This window comes from Dendropsophus ebraccatus, chromosome 11 (assembly GCF_027789765.1).
Source record: "Dendropsophus ebraccatus isolate aDenEbr1 chromosome 11, aDenEbr1.pat, whole genome shotgun sequence".
In the NCBI taxonomy this organism is placed as follows: domain Eukaryota; kingdom Metazoa; phylum Chordata; class Amphibia; order Anura; family Hylidae; genus Dendropsophus; species Dendropsophus ebraccatus.
Window position 1 is genome coordinate 29,111,070 of NC_091464.1, and position 18,164 is coordinate 29,129,233.

Genomic DNA, 18,164 nt, shown 5'->3' on the forward strand with positions numbered 1-18,164 from the left:
CCTCTGGACTTCTCTTTAAAGTTGTTTTGGAATAAAAAAGTGTGTCTTTTCCCTCTGCAATTCCCGTCCGTGTGCTGTGTCCATAATTCTCTTATAGGCTGGATGCAATGTCAGACACAATCCATAGATATAGTGACACTGTTTCTGGTTAAAATAGTAGAGAGGTTTTTTTTTTTTTAGTTTCCTGTTTTCATCTTTTCATGGAGACGTTTTGTAGTGGAACCAATTGATTTTCACCATTGAGCTATAGCGTCAGTCCAGATGAGTATTCATTGTGCAATCTTTTGCATTACATTAATGTTTCCTTTTGGTATTCAACCATTTTTTTTGTTATAACCTTTGACCAAATGCCAAACATCCAAATAGCTATTGTTTTTAAGATTGCCATTTCTCTTTAGGGGCCGCATATTCTTCAGTCTTTTTGCCAGTATTTCAGTTCCTTTCTGACATTACATAAAAACACTTGGGGATTGTGTCAGATATTTCCTGTTTGCGGTAAATGCCCGGATTTAATGGTTCCAATCTAAGGAACGTCCCAAACATGCCTCTTCTATTTAATACACAATGTATACATATCGTAAGCTGCGGAAATTGGCTCTTCCTCGGGATTACTTTCATCAGTCGTATCCGTAATGATTTTTATTCTCTCCGTTTAGACTTGCGATGATTATGGAACACTTGGCTTCTTGTACATCTGCTTTCCCTTCCTGACAAACTATCACAGAAATATAATTGGAACATCAGAATTTTTTCGAAAATCACTTTTTCTCTGCAGCAAAATGTTTAGAGTCCGGACTCTTTGAAGTGGTTAGGTCTTCCTCCCGCCCCCATTCTTTATGCATCTGTTGAAACGGTGACTGATGCTATCTAATGAGAAGCCTGACAGAACCTGATCAAAGCCGAGACACTGAGCTCTTGTATTATCTGACAGGCGGAAGTGTCAGCGTTTTAATAGGAAAACAGTATTTGATTGGAAGAGAAGGCTGGTTTTGTTGTGCAATCCTACTTATTTCTCAGCTTCATGGCTCAATGTAGATTTACAATGTCAACGTTGCCGGGATTTATAAAATACAGCTCCCGTCATTGTCGTTTCTCTTATAGTATGACGCTAGATCCTGTCTCAATGGAAAAAAAACCAACTAAAAACAGGTATTCCATGTTTGTGTCTGAGCACAGGAGTTTATAGCAAAAGTCTGGTTTTATTTTCTTTCATCTGTCATACATTGAATGCATTGTGCTGTAAAGCGGATTGTTGCTTTTGACAGCTATTCATAATCGAAACTTCAAAGAGACAGACGACGTTCCATTCTAAGGAGCAGCTATGTTGTAACTTTCAGTATACATTACTGGTGGGGAAATCTGGCCACATCAGATACAGATTAGGGGAACCCATTTGGTTGCATGCTGCAAAGATTTTTTTTCCAAGGACAACATTAAAGAGGGCTGCTCCACTATGTCCTGTTATGTGTTCTGTGGTCCAACCATTGTTGGCCTTGTTTTTCTTCTGTTTTTAAAAGATCCATAACCAATAATCCATTTTTTGTATTTTTTAATTCAAAAAGCTGCCCTGACAATCAAAAATTAGATGCTGGGTATAAACAAATACAGAAAGGTACACACATTTAAACAGTAGTGCTGATGCAGTTCACTACTTTAGGAAGGATAATGATTTTCCACCACCCATCAACTCCTTTTATTTTCTCAAACGTTATAGGGACCTTCGGAAGAGTGTTCCCTGTATTAATAGAAGCATGATAAATTATAAATATACAGCGGACAACCCTTTTCCCTGGCATTAAAGGGAATGTGTCACCCCTGGACCGCCCCCCCCCCCCCAAACCCACCCTACCCCTAGATATGGGCCATATTTACCCCATCCTGCCAGTCCTGCTCCTGATGTCGATCTCGCAGCATAGATATGGCCACCCTCTCATCTGTGTAGTCAATATGTAAATGAGTGGACATGAGTGCGACGTGCATAGGAAATCACCGTAGCAGTGATTTTCTATGAACAAAGGACTAATCTCTGCCTATTTGCATATTGAGCACACAGATGAGCAGTGGCCATATCCCGGCGGTGAAACCGGCAGGATGGGGTAAGTATGAGGGGTCGTATACAGGGGTAGAGTAGGTTCGGGGGCCGTCCAGGGGTGACAGGTTCCTTTTAACAAAACCTTTTCATCAAACAGGGTCTGAGTGTTTAGACTACGACCAACTAGATGAATGTCACGTGACCTAGAAGGACTCCCAATGCAAGTCTATGGGGCTGTCTAGGGGGAGAAAAGTGCATGGCAGCATGGTTGTCCCCCTGCTTGTTCTACTGACCGGTCAGAGGCTTAACGCTCAGACCCCAACCTATAAAAACTTTCCATATCTCTCTCTAATATATCAAAAGTTTTTGTGAATATCAACTGCTCTTTAAAGAGAATGTACCCTTAGACTAGTAAAAATGAGCCATACATACTGCCCTGTCGGCACTGCAGTGTACGGTCCGGCCGTGTGGAGCTTTTTTCATTCCGACGCCTAGTTCCATTTCCGCCAATATGTGTATATGCCCTGAAGCACAGGAGGCCCCTCGGTGACGCGCCGTCCTCAGGTTGCACTGGCACGCCTCTTTTTCTAATTGCGGCCCGCCTCCTGTCTTCTGCCCGGCCGCAGTGTCCTTACGCCGTATCCTGAGCGACGTCATCAGAGGCATGCCAGTGCAACCTGAGGAAGGCGCATCACTGAGGGGGGCGGAAAGGAGGTGGAATTTCAGGCGCCGTGTCGGGCTCCTGTGCTTCAGGACAGCTAATTAGCATATACACATATCGGCGGAAATAACGGGAATCGGGCGGTGGAATGAAAAAAGCTCCACATGGCCGGACAGTACACTGCGGTGCCGACAGGGCAGTATGTATGGCTCATTTTTACTAGTCTAATGGTACATTCTCTTTAATTGTCCTGTATAAAGTGGTTAAAATGGATATTCCCATTACTTTTTCATATGAGGGGACATGAAAGCATGGTAAGAATGGTTACAAAATAGAAAAAAAAAAGTTTTTTCTTTTTTAAATATTTTATTTTGAACTTGTGTTCATCATGTTGCTGTTGCTAATCTGCTGCTGGGGGGTGGGCTCTGGGCAGAATTACAGAATGAGTCTCCTTCATGTAGCAGCTGCCAGGATCGAGCCTTCCCTGTCAAACATAGCTGTAAGGTTTTTCTTTTGGCCGCTCTGTAGTGAACAAAGGACCTTTATGCACAGAACTGGCTGCAGGGACAGTCAACAGGTTTACCTTTCCTCAGCACAAGGCTAAAAAGGTGGATTTGCACATTGGTGTACAGCAGCAAGCAGCATAGTGTAAATCAGGGGTGTCAAACTCAAATACACAGTGGGCCAAAATAAAAAAATTGGGTAAAGTTGCGGGCCAACCTTGATAATTATTGAAGCGCGAATTCAGCGGTCCTGGCACTGTCAGTGGTGTGAGTCTCCTAGCCCTCTGCACTATTATAAATGACATGATAATTTGCTTTGATATGATTAAACCCTAACCCATGTAATAGCAAACATCCCCCCCTCTTATATAGTAGCCAGCCCTCCCCAGTAGTCTCATATAGTAGCCAGATCTCCCCTGTAGTCTCTTATATAGTAGCCAGCCTCCCCCATAGTCTCTTATATAGTAGCCAGCCCTCCCCCATAGTCCCATATAGTAGCTAGGCCTCCCCCATAGTCTCATATAGTAGCCAGCCCTCCCCAATAGTCTCATGGTGCTAGCCAGCCCTCCCCATAGTCTCTTATATAGTAGCCAGCCCTCCCCAGTAGTCTCATATAGTAGCCAGCCCTCCCCCATAGTCCCATATAGTAGCTAGGCCTCCCCCATAGTCTCATATAGTAGCCAGCCCTCCCCAATAGTCTCATGGTGCTAGCCAGCCCTCCCCATAATCTCTTATATAGTAGCCAGCCCTCCCCAGTAGTCTCATATAGTAGCCAGCCCTCCCCCAATAGTCTCATATAGTAGCCAGCCTTCCCCATAGTCTCATATAGAAGCCAGCCCTCCCCCATAGTCTCATATAGTAGCTAGGCCTCCCCCATAGTCTCATATAGTAGCCAGCCCTCCCCAATAGTCTCATGGTGCTAGCCAGCCCTCCCCATAGTCTCTTATATAGTAGCCAGCCCTCCCCCAATAGTCTCATATAGTAGCCAGCCCTCCCCAGTAGTCTCATATAGTAGCCAGCTCTCCCCTGTAGTCTCTTATATAGTAGTCAGCCCTCTCCATAGCCTCTTATATAGTAGGCAGCCCTCCCCATAGTCTCTTATATAGTAGCCAGCCCCCCCCCCGTAGTCTCATATAGTAGCCAGCTCTCCCCTGTAGTCTCTTATATAGTAGCCAGCCCTCTCCATAGCCTCTTATATAGTAGCCAGCCCTCCCCAGTAGTCTCATATAGTAGCCAGCCTTCCCCATAGTCTCATATAGAAGCCAGCCCTCCCCCATAGTCTCATATAGTAGCTAGGCCTCCCCCATAGTCTCATATAGTAGCCAGCCCTCCCCAATAGTCTCATGGTGCTAGCCAGCCCTCCCCATAGTCTCTTATATAGTAGCCAGCCCTCCCCAGTAGTCTCATATAGTAGCCAGCCCTCCCCCGTAGTCTCATATAGTAGCCAGCCCTCCCCCATAGTCTCATATAGTAGCCAGCCCTCCCCAATAGTCTCATGGTGCTAGCCAGCCCTCCCCATAGTCTCTTATATAGTAGCCAGCCCTCCCCAGTAGTCTCTTATATAGTAGCCAGCCTCCCCCATAGTCTCTTATATAGTAGCCAGCCCTCCCCCATAGTCCCATATAGTAGCTAGGCCTCCCCCATAGTCTCATATAGTAGCCAGCCCTCCCCAATAGTCTCATGGTGCTAGCCAGCCCTCCCCATAGTCTCTTATATAGTAGCCAGCCCTCCCCAGTAGTCTCATATAGTAGCCAGCCCTCCCCCATAGTCCCATATAGTAGCTAGGCCTCCCCCATAGTCTCATATAGTAGCCAGCCCTCCCCAATAGTCTCATGGTGCTAGCCAGCCCTCCCCATAATCTCTTATATAGTAGCCAGCCCTCCCCAGTAGTCTCATATAGTAGCCAGCCCTCCCCCAATAGTCTCATATAGTAGCCAGCCTTCCCCATAGTCTCATATAGAAGCCAGCCCTCCCCCATAGTCTCATATAGTAGCTAGGCCTCCCCCATAGTCTCATATAGTAGCCAGCCCTCCCCAATAGTCTCATGGTGCTAGCCAGCCCTCCCCATAGTCTCATATAGTAGCCAGCCCTCCCCAGTAGTCTCATATAGTAGCCAGCCCTCCCCCGTAGTCTCATATAGTAGCCAGCCCTCCCCCGTAGTCTCATATAGTAGCCAGCCCTCCCCCAATAGTCTCATATAGTAGCCATCCCTCCCCAGTAGTCTCATATAGTAGCCAGCTCTCCCCTGTAGTCTCTTATATAGTAGCCAGCCCTCTCCATAGCCTCTTATATAGTAGGCAGCCCTCCCCATAGTCTCTTATATAGTAGCCAGCCCCCCCCCCCCCCAGTCTCATATAGTAGCCAGCTCTCCCCTGTAGTCTCTTATATAGTAGCCAGCCCTCTCCATAGCCTCTTATATAGTAGGCAGCCCTCCCCATAGTCTCTTATATTGTAGCCAGCCCCCCCTCTAGTCTCATATAGTAGCTAGGCCTCCCCCATAGTCTCATATAGTAGCCAGCCCTCCCCATAGTCTCTTATATAGTAGCCAGCCCCCCCCATAGTCTCATATAGTAGCCAGCCCTCCCCCATAGTCTCATGTAGTAGCCAGCCCTCCCAATAGTGTCTCATATAGTAACCAGCCCTCCCTCATAGTCTCTTACATAGTAGCCATGGCAAGCCAGATGTAATTCAAACTCTGAATTGCCTGGCGGGCCAAAAATAATGGCACCACGGGCCCGATTTGGCCCGCGGGCCAGAGTTTGACATGACCGATGTAAATGCATTCATTAGATGTTTTTAATGGTTTATTCAACAACATGTAGACTGCAAACATTGACTAAGGGTACTATTACGCGGAACGATAATTGGCCCTATCTGGCCGATTATCGTTACGAATAATAAACACAACGATCAGCCGATGACAACGATCATCGGCTGATCGTTGATATAGGTTTGAACCTATAATTGTCCGGCACCGACCGAGCATCGCTACGTCTAATAGTGGTGCGCGGCGGGCGACAATTCCACAAGTACTATGCTTTACCTAACCATGTTGTAGGTCTTCTCCTGCACTCCTTCTTCCTCCCAGTCCCGTGCGCAGCAGCAGCTTCGGAGCGGCCTGAGCCGACAGAACGCTCAGCCAATCACTGGCCGAGACAGTGATTGGCCTTTTGGTAAGGCAACCCCCTTAAATTAAATGAATTAGAATAATAATCCAATTAGCACAGAAAGTTAGACTTACTGATGTAGCCACCACAAAAACCACTGTGGTGCTATAACATGCCACCTCAGTACACTGTGGCCCTCACACATGTGTGATACAGTGTATCTAAGTAGCAGTGCATACAATATACTGTGCTTAATGTGCACTCACTACAGTACTACAGGAGCAGGACGCCCAGCTGTAGACATTCCCTGCACATGTATGTACTTTCTGTGGTACGCATTGCCAATAACATAGAGCACAATGGAAGCATAGTAGTGCACTGCCCTTGTGTCCAGTGGTGGATACCTCAGTATTGATACGGATAAAAAATGGTTCCCGAAGGTTCTTAGTGTGATGATTAAAAGGGTTTTAGAAAGTGATGGCATTTTGTATACTGCCAACTGCCGCAACCCACACTGTTCATCAAAATTTAGGATAATAAAGAAAAAAAAACCTTAAAGTATTATCGGCACCCTTTTACTCTGTGTAGTTTTTCGCACCATCCACAAGCTTAGATGCTGCACATTCAATATATACCTGTTCAAAACTTGTCTGTGTCTTTCAGCTCTAAAATCGCTTCAGTGTCGACTAGGCGGGGCTTACAGTATTTGGGCCCCACCTCCTGGCTAGGGAGAGGGCCTTACTACCATGGAGCCCCGCCTAGTTGACACTGTTAACTGATGTAATGAAGAGCAGAAAGAAGACACAGACTATTTTTATACGGGTATATATGGGCAGCATCTAAGCTTGTGGATGGTGCGGAGAACTGCACATAGAGTAAGAAGGGGGTGAGAGTATCCATTTAAACTTTAATTCAGGAATCTCTGAGGATGCCTTTAAACATCATGTATGTCTATTGCGTGAGAATTTTCCTTCCACTATACAGTTTCATGCATATTCAGTAATGACAATTTAACAGCATTGTAACATGCATTTATGATTGTTACAAGACGACGTCTCCTATTTTATCAGCTTGCTTGTTGCCAGGGTTAACATGAGTTTCACAAGTCCTCCAGTGTAGCATACAGCACGACGATGGATAAATGTGTGGCCCAGATTAGACCTTGTGTGGCAGGAATTTTTTTTTCTTCCCCAAGTGGCATGCTGGGGAGCTGCCAGTAATACATGAAAAATATGTTTTTACGGCCCATTATAGAGCACTTAAATTATGGTTTTCTTTGTCCTTTTGGCAATATTCCCAGAAATAAGGCTCCAGAGCCACCAGCACTTTGGACCTAACATGACTCCCTACTGTACCACCCAGGTCTCTTATTGAGTAGTTCCTTTGCGTTTTTTGTTCCAGGTCAATGTATAAAACTAACTCTATATATACACCGCATGGCTTGTCTTTATTAGCTTTTCGGATTGAAACCTAACAGTCTATGAAAAATAAATAGACCACAAATTGGACTGGTCTTTGGAATAAAATCTGCAATTATTGGCCATGTCTGCTTCTTAGGGTATCGTCTATTCTTAACTCTACAATGACTTCACGCTTTCTTAGCCTTGTTGAAGTATTCCATGTCTGGTAAGGTGACCTGCTCGGTAAATGTGTATAAACACCTCTTGACCCCCTATGTAATTGCCCTCTTATGGTAATGTTCTCTTGCCAAAATGGATTAAATTTGATCAAACATGCCTCGGAGTCATCTCATGCACATGAATACTGTATGACGATTGAGTTTCACCAGAGCAATGAATTGAATTATGTTCTGGTACAACCTGCAGACCCGTTCAGACAAAGAGGAATCTGTTCTGGATGAAGCTTTATTAATGAAATATATCGTGATAAAGGATTCCTTTTTTCTTCGACTTTTAACGCTCATTTCCCTGCATTAACTTTATGAACACTATTGGATAAGAAGATTTTGCTTTATCCCACTTCTACCCGGCCATGTAAATAGTAAATGGAGGCAGCCTCTTTTATGAGGTCCACCAAAGATGAAAAATAATATAGTGATTGATACAATAGACCAAGTCAGCCTGTGGCCAGACTTCTAATGGGGAGGTCTGGCTAATCGTAGAGGTTGGTCTAAAAATATAAGTCCTGAAGTATATACAGCGCTTTAAGTCACACAAGTGCCTGTACATCACATAGTGAACACCAGAATTAGCACTTGTCAGCTATCATGCTCTGATTTGCATGCAATGTAAATGTAATCGCCAATATGACCATAAATTCCTACATAGTTAGGTCCACTTGGTATTTTAATCAGAGATGAGCAAATTTACTGTAAAAGCAAAGCAACTAAAGGACAGCATGGGAATAGATATCATGTATGGCACTAAAATAATATGAGGGCGAGTAATGATTCAGCAATGGGAGTACAATAATAGAGACACATGTCAAATTACTCGCTACTTGCCATGTTCTGCAGAGCGACATTGCCGTAGCTCTGCGCTCAGCGGAGGAACGCACACTCTCCCATAGAGATGCTATGGCACACTGAGGCAGGTGGAATTCCACCTATTCTGCTCAGTGTGAACATACCCTAATACAGTTATCTATCACCTTTCTCTGCAGGACACGGCAAATGGCGAGTAATTTGATATGTTTGACCGTCTATTTTACTCAGTGTGAACATATCCTTATAGTGAAATTGTCCTGCCCATTTGCCTACCTAGCAGACATAATAGCATTGGCTACTCAGCTGTAAATGGCAACCACTCCTGAATGACTCTCATTGAGTTTGGGGGGCATGATTTACCACGTCCAAACACAGTATGTTCAATGCCCATGTGTACATACCCTTAGAGTAGGGAGTGGGGTCCCTCCAGCTGTTGCAAAACTACAAGTCCCATCATGCCTGGAGAGCCAAGCCTTTTGAATATACTGTATATACACATGGGCATTAAAAAGCTGTTTTGGATATAGAAAATGGTTGCCTATTCCCTGTTTATAATCTGTTCCTGGCTTTGGCTTCAAAAATCTGTCTGATAAATCTTTCTGCGTAAACTTACCATTTCTATCCAAGACATGCAAACACCTAGAAGCATATTGTTTCTTTAGTTTCAAGCAGACACTTGTAGTTACTGCCTGGAAAAATGGATACAACCATAGGCCATAGGCCTCATGCAACGGACTGCTTTACATTTCCAATTATAAATGTAATCTGTCCGCTGACTGTGAACATTAGAGGATGGGGCTGTCGCTGATGGGGCTGTCGCTGATGGGGCTGTCGCTGATGGGGCTGTCGCTGTTTCCTGTATGCTTCATTGGCTGATGATATTCCTAATCCAGGTCTTTGTGAAACCATTCTCTATTGTGCGGTTAAAATCTGTTCCTAATGCTAGCTTATTACCGAGTCACAATAGTTTAAAGATTTCTCTATGATGTTTGGGAATGGAGCATAAGAATCCCGAGCTGAGTTTTATGTTACAGAAATAAATATGCAGATTTGTTCTGACATGAGGAAACCCAAGGACGTTGTCCGTTTTGTAACAATTACCTGAAAGCTTGCTTTACAGGCCGACGTCTTCCATAGGAAACTAGGATACATTCCCAGCCTGGTCATCACCATTGTTGACCCAGTTTTAGTTACGTCTTGACTACTTTTCAGTATTAAGCATGTGAAATCATTGCACAGTCTTACAGCAATGTTACACAGATCAGAATCCCGCGATCAATGACTGGAACCATACAGGAGCCAGGGAGTGAATGCTGTTACTATTGTATTATTTTACAATGACCTATTATCCTATTGGATTAAATAATGCCGTTGCCGATCAGTTTAGATTTTCTAGTTTGCTTTACATGTGTTTGCCCCTTACTGACATCATGGTAATGCCTACAGGTATGTCACACATTACCTTGGCTTGAAGGCTATTGTTGGATTGCAATGGGGTTACAAAACTGATATCAGAGCTCCTGCAGGCAGAAGTGACATTGTAGATGGCCTTGGTCCAAATAATAGCTACAATAGAAGGGTGTCAGTTCCTGTTTATGGTGGTGGGAGAAATGCCCAACGGCAAGCTTAATTTCATGGTTTGTTGCAGGAGACAAGGCTCTATTATTTCTATACGGCCCGACTCCTGCATTAGGGTGCCTTCACACCTACCGGATCCGCAGCAGATCTCACTTCTGCGGATTCGCAGCGAGATCAGCTGCTGATCCAGTATCAATTCACTCCTATGATAGCACATACTCGCAGCGGGATTGACATCCCACTGTGAATATGTGCTTAAACCCCCCCGCTGTCCGCAGCCCCGCCGCATCCCCCATCCCCGGCCGCATCAGCCCATCCCGGCCGCATCCAGCAGCCCGCATCCCGCATCCCCCCATCCTCCCATCCACAGCCGCATCCTGCAGCCCGCTGCCGAGAGCATACAGTACCTGCTCGGCGGCGCGGCTGCAGTGAGGTTGCCGGCTCCGGTCCCGCTCAGATCAGCTCAGCCGGGAGCCTCACTGCAGCCGTGCCACCGAGCAGGTACTGTATGCTCTCGGCGGCGGGCTGCAGGATGCGGCCGGGGATGGGGAATGCGGCGGTGGGGCTGCGGACAGCGGGGGGTTAAAGCACATATTCACAGTGGGATGTCAATCCCGCTGCGAGTATGTGCCATCATAGGGGTGAATGGTACCGGATCCACAGCGGTTCTCACTGCAGTCACGCTATCAGCACTTCACTGAAATGGAGTCACACTATCAGCACTAGGAATTGCAGTGCTCCTATATACCATGTGTTACGGTAATAGCCAGGACTAGTTAGTTCCAGGCTCCAGAATGTGCCAGGAAGATCATAGGGTGACACCTACATGTAAGACTAACAAAAGAATGCCAACTCTTAACCCCTTCAGGTCCATTCACCCACTGTTAACCCCTCAGATCCACAACTGTTCAATTACCCCACTGTTAACCTCTTCACATCCACTACAATCTAATTCATCCACTGTTAACCCCTTTAGATCCACAACACTTCAATTCATCCACTTTTAACCCCTTCACATTCACCACAGTTTAATTCATATACTGTTAACCCTTTCAGCTCCAGGAATATTTTATTTTTTTCTAACTATATGTAATTTTTAACACCTGAAAACCAGGCTCATTTTAATTTATTTCTCTTATTTGTCTTAGACATAGAGGAACCATTATTACTGTACGGATTCGGAGTAATGTGATGGTAAAATGTCTATTTGGGGTTATATGTCGCACATTTTGAAGTCCAATAAAATCACGAAAACAAATTGTTATCCAATCTCGCTACCATATCCTAGAAGAGCGCTTACTCTCGTACAGGTTCTGTGATTTTCAGACATTTTTACTGTACGGATTTGGAGTAATGTGATGGTAAAGTGTCTATTTGGGGCTATTTGTCCCACTATTTGAAGTCCAATAAAATCACGAAACCAAATTGTTATCCAATCACTTTACCATATCCTAGAAGAGCGCTTACTCTGTTACAGGTTCTGTGATTTTCAGACATTTTTACTGTACAGATTCGGAGTAATGTGATGGTAAAGTGTCTATTTGGGGCTATATGCCCCACTATTTGAAGTCCAATAAAATCACGAAATCAAATTGTTATCCAATTTTGCTACCATATCCTAGAAGAGCGCTTACTCTCGTACAGTTTCTGTGATTTTCAGACATTTTTACTGTACGGATTCGGAGTAATGTGATGGTAAAGTGTGTATTTGGGGCTATATGTCCCACTATTTGAAGTCCAATAAAATCACGAAATCAAATTGTTATCCAATCTCACTACCATATCCTAGAAGAGCGCTTACTCTCTTACAGGTTCTGTGATTTTCAGACATTTTTACTGTACGGATTCGGAGTAATGTGATGGTAAAGTGTCTATTTGGGGTTATATGTCGCACATTTTAAAGTCAAATAAAATCACGAAATCAAATTGTTATCCAATCTCGCTACCATATTCTAGAAGAGCGCTTACTCTCGTACAGGTACTGTGATTTTCAGACATTTTTACTGTACGGATTCGGAGTAATGTGATGGTAAATTGTCTATTTGGGGCTATATGTCCCACTATTTGAAGTCCAATAAAATCACGAAATCAAATTGTTATCCAATTTCGCTACCATATCCTAGAAGAGCGCTTACTCTCGTACAGGTTCTGTGATTTTCAGACATTTTTACTGTACGGATTCGGAGTAATGTGATGGTAAATTGTCTATTTGGGGCTATATGTCCCACTATTTGAAGTCCAATAAAATCACGAAATCAAATTGTTTTCCAAACTCGTTACCATATCCTAGAAGAGCGCTTACTCTCATACAGGTTCTGTGATTTTGAGACATTTTTACTGTAGGGATTCGGAGTAATGTGATGGTAAAGTGTCTATTTGGGGCTATATGTCGCACATTTTGAAGTCCAATAAAATTACGAAATCAAATTGTTATCCAATCACACTACAATATCCTAGAAGATCGCTTACTCTCGTACAGGTTCTGTGATTTTCAGACATTTTTACTGTACGGATTCGGAGTAATGTGATGGTAAAATGCCTATTTGGGGCTATATGTCCCACTATTTGAAGTCCAATAAAATCACGAAATCAAATTGTTATCCAATCTCACTACCATATCCTAGAAGAGCGCTTACTCTGTTACAGGTTCTGTGATTTTCAGACATTTTTACTGTACGGATTCGGAGTAATGTGATGGTAAAGTGTCTATTTGGGGTTATATGTCGCACATTTTAAAGTCAAATAAAATCACGAAATCAAATTGTTATCCAATCTCGCTACCATATTCTAGAAGAGCGCTTACTCTCGTACAGGTACTGTGATTTTCAGACATTTTTACTGTACGGATTCGGAGTAATGTGATGGTAAAGTGTCTATTTGGGGCTATATGCCCCACTATTTGAAGTCCAATAAAATCACGAAATCAAATTGTTATCCAATTTCGCTACCATATCCTAGAAGAGCACTTACTCTCGTACAGTTTCTGTGATTTTCAGACATTTTTACTGTAGGGATTCGGAGTAATGTGATGGTAAATTGTCTATTTGGGGCTATATGTCCCACTATTTGAAGTCCAATAAAATCACGAAATCAAATTGTTTTCCAAACTCGTTACCATATCCTAGAAGAGCGCTTACTCTCATACAGGTTCTGTGATTTTGAGACATTTTTACTGTAGGGATTCGGAGTAATGTGATGGTAAAGTGTCTATTTGGGGCTATATGTCGCACATTTTGAAGTCCAATAAAATTACAAAATCAAATTGTTGTCCAATCTTGTTACCATATCCTAGAAGAGCGCTTAGTCTCGTACAGTTTCTGTGATTTTCAGACATTTTTACTGTACGGATTCGGAGTAATGTGATGGTAAAGTGTCTATTTGGGGCTATATGCCCCACTATTTGAAGTCCAATAAAATCACGAAATAAAATTTTTATCCAATTTCGCTACCATATCCTAGAAGAGCGCTTACTCTCGTACAGGTTCTGTGATTTTGAGACATTTTTACTGTAGGGATTCGGAGTAATGTGATGGTAAAGTGTCTATTTGGGGCTATATGTCGCACATTTTGAAGTCCAATAAAATTACGAAATCAAATTGTTATCCAATCACACTACAATATCCTAGAAGAGCACTTACTCTCGTACAGTTTCTGTGATTTTCAGACATTTTTACTGTACGGATTCGGAGTAATGTGATGGTAAAGTGTCTATTTGGGGCTATATGTCCCACTATTTGAAGTCCAATAAAATCACGAAATCAAATTGTTTTCCAAACTCGTTACCATATCCTAGAAGAGCGCTTACTCTCATACAGGTTCTGTGATTTTGAGACATTTTTACTGTAGGGATTCGGAGTAATGTGATGGTAAAGTGTCTATTTGGGGTTATATGTCGCACATTTTGAAGTCCAATAAAATCACGAAATCAAATTGTTATCCAATCACACTACAATATCCTAGAAGAGCACTTACTCTCGTACAGTTTCTGTGATTTTCAGACATTTTTACTGTACGGATTCGGAGTAATGTGATGGTAAAGTGTCTATTTGGGGCTATATGTCCCACTATTTGAAGTCCAATAAAATCACGAAATCAAATTGTTTTCCAAACTCGTTACCATATCCTAGAAGAGCGCTTACTCTCATACAGGTTCTGTGATTTTGAGACATTTTTACTGTAGGGATTCGGAGTAATGTGATGGTAAAGTGTCTATTTGGGGTTATATGTCGCACATTTTGAAGTCCAATAAAATCACGAAATCAAATTGTTATCCAATCACACTACAATATCCTAGAAGAGCACTTACTCTCGTACAGTTTCTGTGATTTTCAGACATTTTTACTGTACGGATTCGGAGTAATGTGATGGTAAAGTGTCTATTTGGGGCTATATGTCGCACATTTTGAAGTCCAATAAAATTACAAAATCAAATTGTTATCCAATCTTGTTACCATATCCTAGAAGAGCGCTTAGTCTCGTACAGTTTCTGTGATTTTCAGACATTTTTACTGTAGGGATCTGGAGTAATGTGATGGTAAAGTGTCTATTTGGGGCTATACACCTGATAATTTGAAGTCCAATAAAATTACTAAATCAAATAGTTCTCCATCTTGTTCTTGTTGTTGGACGCTCTTGGTAGACGACTTCCAATCCCAGGAGGGACCAGTTTCATGGCTGATGGAAGATAACCATTAAGAGACTTTTTTTCAGGACTGTTCTTCTATTCTAGTTTAATAAGTCTATGTTCCTTTTAAGTTTAGGTTAGGGACTCGCAAGAGAATGAGGACCCTTGATGTGGCTTGCGAGCTTACGATATTTCTTGCCTATTTTTTTCTTCTAGTTTTCAACGGTAAAAGATATCTACTAATACCTCATTGAAGATTGGACATCGAGCCATCAAGGAGCTACACTAGACTAAAGCTGCTTTCACATGCAGCAGATTTTAGGCAGATTTTCTGCTGGAGAGGATGATGGCAGGGGCATGCTCAGTGTTCCTCCAGTGCCCTGTATCCCTCAGTGTCCCCCTGCCATCATCCTTTCCGGCAGCCACAGCCCACACAGCTCTGGGAGTCGGGTTGTGACATAACCATGTTATCCAGGAAGTGACATCACCATGTTATCCAGGAAGTGACATCACCATGTTATCACGGAAGTGACATCGTCATGTTATTCAGGAAGTGAAGCATTGATGCAGTAGTAAGTGCAGAGAAAAAAGTGCTTTCTAAGCATTTCCCGTAATAGGTGTATATTGGGGATTTGTATAACTTTTGGGTGACAATACAATAACAATACAAAAATGTTTTAGCCAGACTTCTTCTATAAAAGCATAGAAGTTGGCACAGGGGAGGGGCATCAGCAGGCGCCAGCAGCTCACACAGGCCCCTCAGCGCTCTTTATTAGGTAGCAGAAACAAGACCGCTAGGGCGGTAAGTAGCTGTCAGTCAGTGGCAGCTGCATGGCCCTATAATGCACTGGGGAAGACTTGCAGAATAGTAAGGGTGCTTTCACACACTGCGGATTTGATGCAGATTTTCTACAGAAGATTTGAAACTTCAGGTTGACTTTGGTTTGGCAACAGACAATCTGCTGCAGAAAATCTGCCTAAAATCTGCTGCATGTGAAAGCAGCTTTAGTCTAGTGGAGCTCCTTGATGGCTCGATGTCCAATCTTCAATGAGGTATTAGTAGATATCTTTTACCGTTGAAAACTAGAAGAAAAAAATAGGCAAGAAATATCGTAAGCTCGCAAGCCACATCAAGGGTCCTCATTCTCTTGCGAGTCCCTAACCTAAACTTAAAAGGAACATAGACTTATTAAACTAGAATAGAAGAACAGTCCTGAAAAAAGTCTCTTAATGGTTATCCTCCATCAGCCATGAAACTGGTCCCTCCTGGGATTGGAAGTAGTCTACCAAAAGCGTCCAACAACAAGAACAATATGGAGAACTATTGGATTTCGTGATTTTATTGGACTTCAAATTATCAGGTGTATAGCCCCAAATAGACACTTTACCATCACATTACTCCAAATCCCTACAGTAAATAGGTCTGAAAATCACAGAACCTGTACGTGAGTAAGCGCTCTTCTAGGATATGGTAACAAGATTGGATAACAATTTGATTTTGTAATTTTATTGGACTTCAAAATGTGCGACATATAGCCCCAAATAGACACTTTACCATCACATTACTCCGAATCCGTACATTAAAAATGTCTGAAATTCACAGAACCTGTAACAGAGTAAGCGCTCTTCTAGGATATGGTAGTGAGATTGGATAACAATTTGATTTCGTGATTTTATTGGACTTCAAAAAGTGGGACATATAGCCCCAAATAGACACTTTACCATCACATTACTCCGAATCCATACAGTAAAAATGTCTGAAAATCACAGAAACTGTACGAGACTAAGCGCTCTTCTAGGATATGGTAGCGAAATTGGATAACAATTTGATTTCGTGATTTTATTAGACTTCAAATAGTGGGACATATAACCCCAAATAGACAATTTACCATCACATTACTCCGAATCCGTACAGTAAAAATGTCTGAAAATCACAGAACCTGTACGAGAGTAAGCGCTCTTCTAGGATATGGTAGCGAAATTGGATAACAATTTGATTTCGTGATTTTATTAGACTTCAAATAGTGGGACATATAACCCCAAATAGACACTTTACCATCACATTACTCCGAATCCGTACAGTAAAAATGTCTGAAAATCACAGAACCTGTACGAGAGTAAGCGCTCTTCTAGGATATGGTAGCGAAATTGGATAACAATTTGATTTCGTGATTTTATTAGACTTCAAATAGTGGGACATATAGCCCCAAATAGACACTTTACCATCACATTACTCCGAATCCGTACAGTAAAAATGTCTGAAAATCACAGAACCTGTACGAGAGTAAGCGCTCTTCTAGAATATGGTAGCGAAATTGGATAACAATTTGATTTCGTGATTTTATTAGACTTCAAATAGTGGGACATATAGCCCCAAATAGACACTTTACCATCACATTACTCCTAATCCGTACAGTAAAAATGTCTGAAAATCACAGAAACTGTACAAGAGTAAGCGCTCTTCTAGGATATGGTAGTGAGATTGGATAACAATTTGATTTCGTGATTTTATTGGACTTCAAATAGTGGGACATATAGCCCCAAATAGACACTTTACCATCACATTACTCCGAATCCGTACAGTAAAAATGTCTGAAAATCACAGAATCTGTATGAGAGTAAGCGCTCTTCTAGGATATGGTAAAGTGATTGGATAACAATTTGATTTCGTGATTTTATTGGGATATAAATAATGCGACATATAGCCCCATATAGACACTTTCCCATCACATTACTCCAAATTCCTACAGTAAAAATGTCTGAAAATCACAGAATCTGTACGAGAGTAAGCGTTCTTCTAGGATATGGTAACGAGATTAGATAACAATTTGATTTCGTGATTTTATTGGACTTCAAAGTGTGCGACATATAGCCCCAAATAGACACTTTCCCATCACATTACTCCAAATTCCTACAGTAAAAATGTCTGAAAATCACAGAATCTGTACGAGAGTAAGCGTTCTACTAGGATATGGTAACAAGATTGGATAACAATTTGATTTCGTGATTTTATTGGACTTCAAAGTGTGCGACATATAGCCCCAAATAGACACTTTCCCATCACATTACTCCGAATCCGTACAGTAAAAATGTCTGAAAATCACAGAATCTGTACGAGAGTAAGCTTTCTACTAGGATATGATAATGAGATTGGATAACAATTTGATTTTGTGATTTTATTGGACTTCAAAGTGTGCGACATATAGCCCCATA

The 18,164-nt window shown here is 42.4% G+C and overlaps 1 protein-coding gene across 3 annotated transcripts in view; it reads left to right on the forward strand.

Annotated features, from left to right (window-relative positions):
* MID1 (midline 1) overlaps positions 1-18,164 on the forward strand; it is a 357,475-nt gene that overhangs the window by 270,279 nt on the left and 69,032 nt on the right. The gene's annotated exons all lie outside the window — the stretch shown is intronic.